The sequence below is a fragment of the Bombina bombina genome, chromosome 3 (assembly GCF_027579735.1).
Source record: "Bombina bombina isolate aBomBom1 chromosome 3, aBomBom1.pri, whole genome shotgun sequence".
In the NCBI taxonomy this organism is placed as follows: domain Eukaryota; kingdom Metazoa; phylum Chordata; class Amphibia; order Anura; family Bombinatoridae; genus Bombina; species Bombina bombina.
This window is the reverse complement of record NC_069501.1, coordinates 1144225632-1144236445: the sequence shown is the minus strand read 5'-3', so window position 1 is coordinate 1144236445 and position 10814 is coordinate 1144225632.

Genomic DNA, 10814 nt, shown 5'->3' with positions numbered 1-10814 from the left:
CTCTGGCATATTCTGATAATTATATATGGCTTCAAAAATAAACACGGACTGATGTCATAATTCTTTTCAAATCTGATGCTGAAATCTGAAAATAGAATACAAAGGACAGTTAGCAAATGTATTATCCAATAAAACGAAGCTTTCACTTAAAAGCTCTGAAAGATGCTAGAATTGTGTTCTCAATAAATTATCAAAACAAAAATATGTATTTTCAAATTATGTGAGTCATGAAAAAATATTGTTGGCTCCTCAATATTCTTAAAATCTCCTAAATTTGATATATATATTAACCCCTTCATTAGGCAATGTAGGCACCTGTCAAATAATGCCTTCCAGGCAGAGAACGCTTTACATATCTTAATAATTTTTTTTTTAGTTATGCATATTAACACAACTTTGTAATATACTTTCATTATTTATGTTACCTCCTTTTCATGTAATTTAGTTCTGCAACGTGTGGCTTTTCTAATTCTCAGAACTGAACAAGCAAACTGCAGTTCTCAAGGCTAACCATGCAACATATCTTCCCCAATTGTCTTTAACTGGTAAGAGCAAAACAATGAATTATGCCAACATTATGACCTGAGCTAGTCTTGTCAGCTGCAGTCTCAAGTCCAGATTGGCTCCATCAAATGAGATAAGTGGTGGGTGGGGTTTGGCTATTGAGAAACAAATGCAGCTAACAAGAGGTTAATTTGTTTTAACCCTTTCAGGTCAGATGAAACCATACTAGTTGCGATCATAAATAAAAGTGAAACAAGGAAGCCACATGATTGCAGTGACAAAACTGCACTAATTGGCCACTAGTAGACTGCATGCACTGCTAGGCTCATCGCCCAGTCAGATCCACTAACGTTTTTACAAGGAGGGGAGCTGGACTCTGCAAAAGCTAGGACGTTCCATGCCATTAAAGCCCAGCATTTTTAGGACGGCACAGTATTTTCCTAATGGTGTCTAGGGGTTACAAATGTTTTAGACTCGGCTAATATGTTATTCTATAGCAACACAACATAAATTTATTGTAATAAACAGTACAAAAGTACAAAGCTCACTTTATTGAGAGTATAAATAATAAGAAATGGTTTTGTCAAAAATGTAAGGAGTGAGTTTTTGAGCTGGCTACAGTGGGCAAAAATGTTAGTGGTTACATCACCCGGCACAAGTATATGGAAAAATTAAAGACCAGCTAAAAAACTTGTACATATGAAAACTTGCTGTATAAATCTAGACCCACTGGTAAAGAATACTGTGTTCCTCCTTCACAGCTCTTTTTTTTTATATATATATTTGATTTATCGTCCACAAGTATGGATAACAGCACAAACAACAAAGGCCAATAACATTTCTACATTTCTAATTCATCATGCAGACTATTTAAGTAATGTATACAGTACAAGTTAATATGTCTTATCTCACAAACATATTTTTTTTATAAATTAACCCTGACCAATGTAAGTGATTCAATAAAAGCCTTTTTTAAAAAAAAAAAAAACATTACCGTCCACACTAATGGATTAATTGTATAGTGGAAAAAGAAAAGAAAGAACCCTCCAATATGATCTTAAATAATTCTGTATGTCTATGTCTCTCTATATAGAGAAATCCAGTCAGAAGGAAAAAAACTAATAAAACTTAGTCTGCAAAAGAATCCAAACTCAAAAATGGAGACAGAATCTGTTTTTGAATAGTAAGTAGGTAGGCCTTGATTACTGGTAGCCAGCCATTTAGGAAGTTTTTTGGGTTTTTTTTCTGAAACGGTCTGTAGTTGAAAAGATTCAAAAATGATCTGTGATTGAATCTCTCCAAGTACAGAAGAAAAAGTAGGTGCCGAATGGCCTTTGCAGTTCTTTAACATCAAGTGTCTAACTATAAGGATAATGGTGTTGACAATATTATAATATAGACTTGAGCTCTCATGTTGAATATATAGGAAAAAAATAATTTCTAAAGTAAATCTAATTGAGAACTTATTGTCACGCCGCACCGTTGCTAGGGGCGTGGCGTCTTCCCCATGCTCGTTGCCTAGGGCTGTGTCGGCTCAGGATGCGTGCGCACGCTCCTGATGCCGGCCGGTCTCTTGGCGCCACTCCAGCAGGTACTTTAGCGGGCAGCAAGCGATCTGTCACTGCCCAAGTATAGGTGCTACTTCGTGTGCTCCTGGGAGTGACAGATCGTCTGCTGGACTGATACTTAGTTGCTGAATCCTTGCCTGTCTTACTATGCTACTTGGTTAACCTCTAAACTGCAGGACTGATACTTTGTTGCTGAAACCTTGCCTGTCTTACTACTCTACCTGGTTAACCCCTAATCTGCTGGACTGATCCTTGTTACTGAACCCTGCCTGTCTCACTACGCTACTTGGTTAACCCCTAACTTGCTGGACTGACTTCTTGTTGCTGATCCCTGCCTGTCTCATTACGCTACCTGGTTAACCCTCATTGCTGGACTGACTTCTTGTTGCTGATCCCTGACTGTCTCATTACGCTACTTGGTTAACCCCTAACTTGCTGGACTGACTTCTTGTTGCTGATCCCTGCCTGTCTCATTACGCTACCTGGTTAACCCTCATTGCTGGACTGTCTTCTTGTTTCTGAACCCTGCCTGTCTCACTACGTTACCTAGTTACCCCCTTAATTGCTGGCCTGATTTTCTGTTGCTGTATCCTGTCTGCCTTATTTGCCTTGTGCTGTCCAGCCTGTGGTGAGTGCCGCTCTCCTCATTTGCCTTATACTCTCTGTTCTGGGATATTCCCTATCTTTCCGGCTCGACGCCGGGATAACAAGACGACTGGCCGAGTTCGGTCTGATAGAGTATCCCACGAGCCTTACACTTATATAAATTGGAGACCCAATATTCTACTTTTTGCCAAAGTTGGGATATCTTAGGGCAATACCATATCATATGGCACAAATCTGCTAGTGGCAATCTACATCGTGGACATTCTGGGGTTGTGGCTGGAAACATCTTATACAATCTGTAGGGAGAGATGTAATAATTATTAATCATTTTTAAGTGGGACTCCTTCCAAGATGTAGAAATTAGACAACGATTAAGGGCTGAGAAGCTCCTAATTTTATCCGCATCTGGATCTGAAAAAATAAATATCCCTCTATTAATTATTTTTCAGAGAAAAAGGGCACTCTGTTTAGCGAACATGATGTCGTATATTAAGGAGCTAGAAGCATGGCCCAGAATAAATTTTGAGCAACATATCTCAATCTAGGTGTAAATTGCGGGTTCCCTTTAATAGGAAGAAAATCAGAAAAATGTTAATTATCTCTAGAAGATCACAGCATTTCTGCCAAGCAGAGACTATATTTTTAATTGAAATAAGGCTGTAATAATTGGCCGGTAATGATTTGGGGGAACAATGTAAAATTGCCTTTAAAGAAAACGGAGCACAGTAGTAACTTTCAAGGTCAAAAGAAGAAAAAGTGCTGGACTCTATAATCCAATCTATTGCTACCTTAATCATAGCTGCCCAATTATATAGTTTAATATTAGGTAAAGATAGTCCTGCCATTTCTTTTTTTTAACATCAGTCTATCAGGGAGATTCGCAGCTTCTTGCCACCCCCAATAAATCTAGACAACCATGAGTATAATTTATTTAAGTCTTTATTAGGGATAAATACTGGGAGATTTTGCATAGGGTAGAGAAGTCGTGGAAAGAGAATTGTTTTTATTAAATTGACCTGGGCCGTCAAGGATAATGGAAAGGAAACCCAAAGTTCTAGATCAGATTTTATTTTGTCCAATAGCGGATGAAAATTCAAGCTGTACCAATTTTTAGGATTTGTATGGAATAACATACCTAGATATTTCATAGTATCCACTGTTCTAAAAGGATATTCTTGCAAGCTAGCTACTGATTTTTTTGATCCAGACAAGCTCACTTTTCTGACAGTTGATCCTATATCCTGAAAAAAGGCTGAACTCTTCAAGACATCTAAGGATCAAGGGGATAGACTGCCTGGTATCATTAAGAAACAGCAGCAGATCATCCACATACAGTAAAATCTTAAGTGTCTGAGTGCTCATCACAATACCTTGCATCTTATCCCTTAGTTTACTGGCTAGCAGCTCAAGTGCAATATTAAATAAGAGGGATGACAAAGGACAACATGGTCCCGTTCCTCTTTTCAAAATCAATTTAGGGGATAGGAAGTTATTGATCAAAAGAAAAAAAGAGACACTGGATAGCTATAAAGTTTCTGAATAAACTGTACAAATTGGTTCTTAAATCCAAATTTATTTAGAGCATTAAAAAGATAATCCCAAGAGATAGAATTGAACGCCTTTTCGGCATCTAATGTGAGAAGTGCTAAACTTCACAGCAACTATATGTGTGTAATGTAGCCAGTCTATATTATGATGGTATGACAGTTCATCTATAAAATCATATTTATTCCACTAAGTTATTTCCATGGTCATGAAACAATGTTTTACTCTAAAACCAGTGTGTGTGACTGTCAAGTTCTGGGTACAACAGTATACTACTTGAATAATTATACACCAATATATTGTAATGTTAAGAGATTGTCATAGCCATAGACATTAGACTGACAAATCTTCATTTTGGTCATCACTGCAGTACCTTATGACCTCTGCTTTTGGGTTCCATTTAATTGAGAATTTTCATTGACTTGTAACATTCAGTACTAATTCCACTTAATATCTCAAGATACTAATCTACTCACTATTAATACCTCAACTATTCCAGGTATTTCCTCAATGAGCTCCAACCCAACTAAATGAACTCATCATGGCTCTGTTAGACTCATCTCCCTTACACACAGCTCCTCATCAGCTACATCTGTCAGCCCCATTTTGGATACCCTTTAGCCTCAGAATAAAATTAACAATTTTGACCCTAACATGCAAACTGCACTATAAAACTGCTGCCATCTATCTCTCATCCCTTTGCTACAAATATTCTCCAGCTCCAGCTATTCTGTGGAACTCTTGATTTTCAGCTGGTGTGCATGTGCAGCGGGGCTCACATGATCAAAACAGGACACTATAAAATGATATTGCGCTTAACTTGTCTCTCCTAAGGAAAACTATTTAAAACTTAAATAGGCTATTGAAACAGATCTAAAATATTCAATATAAAATATAAACTAAAGAATGCGATTACATCAATACAATATTCTACATAAAAACCTTAGTTGGAAGATGTGTACTAGCTTGAAAAGATCCCTATTTGACCTTTGAAAGATAGTGCTTATATGCAAGAGGATAATAGCATTGTTCTGTTACAAAATATTAGCAATTGAAATCACTCAAACTTCAATAATTCATATAAAAACACCAAAAATTAATAATTCATATAAAAATATCAAAATAATTTGTATAAAAATATCAAAAGCTGAAAAACATGTAAAACCAAAAACAAAGGCAGAATAAAAACCAATAATTAAATTGATAGTTCATAGTCCATGTAAACAAGAGGTTTGTATGTCACCTTATAATTGGAGTGTGAGATGTCTCCAAAAGGTATACTTATGTTCAAAAGTTCACCATTCCAATTGATCCTATAATAGGAATAATCGCCTCCGGTGCCGCTCCTGTCAGGTCAGGTAATCCTTGCTTTGACTCTGAGTATAGAACGCTGATAAGAGAAGAAAAGATAGAAGCGCACGCAGAGAGAGTACGATTCAAGTAAAATTTATTTACAACAGGTCACACGCAACACACTATGTTGCACTTACTAGCTCCAAGATAAAAACAGGCACTTTTCAAGTAAGGATGATACAGATAGTCTGTGGCAGATGTTCATTCAAAGATACGAAAACTCAATCCCAGCATATGGCCTCAAACAAGACAAACTTTTTCAAAATTGCTTATACCTCTTGAAAAAGCCCGGCCGGAGTTCGGGGGAAACGCGTTGAGGAGCGTAAGGTGAACTGTGTACTTCTCCGTGAGCACGGCTAAACAGTGTCTTCAGTAGGCAGTCCGGACGCCGAGTGGACACTGAGGCCATATGCTGGGATCGAGTTTTCGTATCTTTGAATGAACATCTGCCACGGACTATCTGTATCCTCCTTACTTGAAAAGTGCCTGTTTTTATCTTGGAGTTAGTAAGTGCAACATAGTGTGTTGCGTGTGACCTGTTGTAAATAAACTTCACGAATCTTACTCTCTCTGTGTTCGCTTCTATCTTTTCTTCTCTTATCAGGGACTCACATGATCATACATGATGTCACCAGCCCAAGCTCACTGACTGTAAAACTAGTATGTGCATACTTAGGTAAGTTTGTTAGCGTCATTAAAAGGGACATTCCAGCCCAAATTAAAAATGCACATCAATGCATTTCATTTTTAAATAAAAGCATTTTTGCAATATACTTTAATTATCAAAAATGCTTATTGTAAAAGCTATCATCGTTTTCAGAGTGAGCTTTTTCTGTGCACGTGCAAGAAAAGCATTTGTAGATATACTTCACACACCAGCATTTTGAACAGTATATCTGTGACTTGCATCACGCAAACTGACAAAATTGCCAACACAATACAAGGCACCACCAGCTCTCTGAGCAGACACACTATTTAAAAGGCTGGTGCATGAAGTATATTTACATATGCTTCCTGTGTACATGCACAGTAACAGATCTCACTAAAACAGTGATAACTTTAACTAGAGACATTTTTTATAATGTACACTCATTTCACTTTTGGCTAGAATGACCCTTTAATAATGATGATGATGATGACTAAGGGGCAGAACCATCTAGCACAGGGATGCCCAATGGGTAGATCAGGACCTACCAGTAGATCGCTGCCGATATGATCAAAATGATGTGGTCAAGTTACGCAATCTCAATACTGGGGCGTGAGTAGAGTATAGTTGCTAGGGATACCGCTTTATCTACCGCAGTGTGTGAAGAGGCAGGTCATTAAACAGTCTGATGGTCGGGCACGAAAAGTGCTACAGGATATCGATTTCAACCAATCAATGTAGATGATTTTTTAACAACAACACAATTAGCCTATCAAAAGCATGGTTTAGTGAGTACTCTCCTAATAGATATGGCGGTATAGTATAGTTAGGAGGGTAAGCGTCAATAGATAGAAAAAGTAAAGGCGGAGGCTGCTGTGCTATGCTAAAGGAACAAGTCAGATTGATGTCTGGCAAATGAACGTGTTGACCTGGTAAGAGATGGTCTGCATGATGCGCTATTAAAATGTATTTGTGTAAGCCTTACTAGGTCATATCAGGCCAAGCCTGCGGCGCAAAGTAAAGGGGTTCAGTGGCAGTAATTTGAATGCAGCGTTTTGTAACATGGTACAAGGGGTTGCTCCTGTTAACCCGAATTAAAGTCAGTGCTACTTTTGTCGTCAGGATTAATCTGTTTCATTATGGTTTTGCACATCCATGTGTTGCTAAATCATGCAAACTTAAAGGGATATGAAACACATTTTATTTATTTTTCATGATTCAGATATAGAACATGCAATTTTAAACAACTTTCTAATTTACTCCTATTATCATTTTTAGTGGGTAGATCTCGTTGAGCTGGTCATTTGAAAAGTAGATCCCAACACAAAAAAGTGTGGGCACCCTTGATCTAGCACATTATATTTTGTGTTGTGTTTATAATTACTTTACTCTGTAATCATGCATCTGTCAGACATGCAAAATATATTGGCACTTTATAAAACAGTACATCAGTACATACCATTTGCAACACTAACACAACTAGCTGAAGATACATCTAAAATAAAATGTATCAATTGTTTTACATTGATTACATGATTAATCATAATACCCCAGCACATAGCTTTTATATTACTGCTGCAACTAGGAACACAAATAGCTGAATTACAGTAATTGCCAAATATATAGGCACAGGAGCAGCAAAGCACTACTGGGAGATAGCTGGTGATTGGTGGCTACAAACATATGCCTTTTACCATTGGCACAGCAGATGTAGTCAGCTAGGTCCCAAAAGTGCATTGCTGATGTGTTTAATACATTTATAGTGGTTAACACACAATTACATGCAAACACATAACAACCTTTTCTTTTTTTGCACTTTACATCCAAATATGTAGTTTCATTGTATTACACATGCTAAATAATACTGACAGCACTGTATATAGTGCATATGATTGTATTATATGATAATGCCTGATGGTGCAAATAATAAAAACAAACGTGTTCTCTATAGATGTAACTATCTTTATATAGAAAAAAAAATTACACCTATGCAGTAAAAATATATATGTATTACCTGTTCGCTTGGTTCACTTCCGACGCATGAATGACTAAAAAATATCACATATTAAATGCCCTGCTACTCTGCCGACAGCCAAGCCCTTTACAAACAAACCGCTTTACAAAACTCGCACGAAAAGTATCATGGGAAATGTAGTCCCATGATAATACACGTCCATTGACTACTTTAGCGAGAACAATAGAAGTGACTACAAATTTCAGAATCCTCCCAAGGGTAAGTACGTTTGAGAACGCAAAGGAGGTTGGGAGATTATTTGGTTCCTGAGAGGAGAGACAGTGTAGAAGTCAGCAGGCGGGAGCTCAGTTTATAGTGGCGCTCTGGGGACTTGTGGCAGTTACTGCACCCAGAATAAATATTCACACCCTACGAATAACGATACATCTAATCTGCATTATATATGTGGGTTGCATTGACTGAACTTTTGTGGACCGTGTTTACCAATATGTTGGAAGCGAGTACGTTTTAAAATGTATTTTGTTACAGCTCTGGAGACTAGAATAGTTGTGTACAGTTATATCTTTTTTTGCAGTTTCTTACATGATTAACGCTTGGACCAGTGATGAAAAATTACATGCTAACTAATTAGATCATGTAAAATTTGTTAGAATATCAATTTAACCCCTTCACTACCAGGACTTTCAGAGAACTTGCACAAAATACAATTTTTGCTATCACTCAATTTAAACAGAAATAGAGCCTTGTTTTTTTTGTCTATGTACCTGTCAACAGTGTGTGTATATATATATATATATATATATATATATATATATATATATATATATATATATTTAAGTAGACAACCCAAGGTATTAATCTAGGGCCATTTTGGTATATTTCATGCCACAATTTCACCACCAAATGTGATCACATAAAAAAAAAATTTTTTCACAAACTTTGAGTTTCTCACTGAAATTATTTACATACTGCTGTGCAGCCATGGCACAAATGGTTGTAAAAGCTTCTCTGGGATCCCCTTTGTTCAGAAATAGCAGACATGCATGGCTTTGCCTTTGTTTTTAAGTAATTAGAAGGCTGCTAACGGGTAGCCTGTAAGGTTAATTTTAGTTTTATTCTAGAGATTATCCTTCCCACCTGCTGACCCCTCTAAAACAGCTCTCTTCCCTCCATGGGTCACCCCCATCTTTGGTACTGGCAGATAGTCTGCCAATATAAAAATGTAGGCACAATATATATATATATATATATATATATATATATATATATATTAGCAGTGTAGTATCCCCCCTTACCCACCAACCTTCCTGATCCCTCCCAAACTGCTCTCTAACCCTCCCCATCTATGTCCGCCTAGATGGTAGCACTATATCCTGCTATGTAGAGCTCCAGATTCCTTATCTCAATTCATTTTGACAATTTTTCACAGCTAGATAGCGCTAGTTCATGTGTGTCATAGAGCAGGGGTCGCCAACCTTTCAGACTTCAGGGACCACTAAACTTACAATTTTGAATCTCGTGGACCACTAACATGATTTTTTTTTTTAAAAGGTACAAACCTCTATAATGTGTGTAAATGTATATACTGTGTGTGTGTATGTATGTGTGTATATATATATACTGTACATAACTAGTATAACCATAGTTAAGTTTACATTTTATATATATATATATTTACACATTTTTAAGAATTATTTTTTGGAATTAACTGAATGACAGAAATGATAAAATACTTCTGAATGACAGATGTAAGGTGAGTGCCAACAATAAAAGTGGGAAAAAAAGAATTGTTTAATAGCACCACAAGACTTCAAAGTTACCTCCCCAGTTAGGAATTGTTCAAAACTACTTATGATCATGGACAGACATTGGAGTCATAAATTAAGTTCATATCAGAAAGCTCTTAATATGGATGTGAGCCGACCACGACTGATGTTACTGGCAATCACTATAATACTGGTGGGATATGGCTGATCTGCTGGATGGCAATTAATGGAATTCAGGTGGAAGGGATTTGTGTGCTGGAAAATTATTAGAATGAAAATTAATATTTAATAAAAAATTTAAAAAAAATGCAGGGGAGGAAGACTAACAGTGATGGAAGTCCATCTGAAGGAATAAGGAAAACTACTACAAAGAGACAGGTAAAGGGAAGAAAATAAATTTAATATAAGAGATTTTTTATTTTCTTTTTTTATAAACTATAATTCCACTATTTCAAGCCAGGACTATATCAACCTCTCTGAACAGCGCGCCGGGCAGGAGGAGTTAAATATACAATCTAGCTACGCAAGTTGTGCAGTACTACGCAACGTGCGTAATGAGATTGTAATTTAACTCCTCCGGTTTTCACTGATGTCCAGCCAGGCACTGTAGGGAGTTGTGGTGCGACGAGGGTGACACCATCAGAGAAGATTAATTCCTGCTTGATGGTGTCAGTGACCACCAACATCTTCTCGTGGACCACCAGTGGTCCACAGACCACTGGTTGGCGACCGCTGTCATAGAGATAACATTGTGCTCACTCCCATGGAGTTACCTAGGAGTCAGCACTTATTGGCAAAATATGTCTGTCAAAAGAACTGAAATAAGGGGGCAGTCTGCAGAGACTTAGATA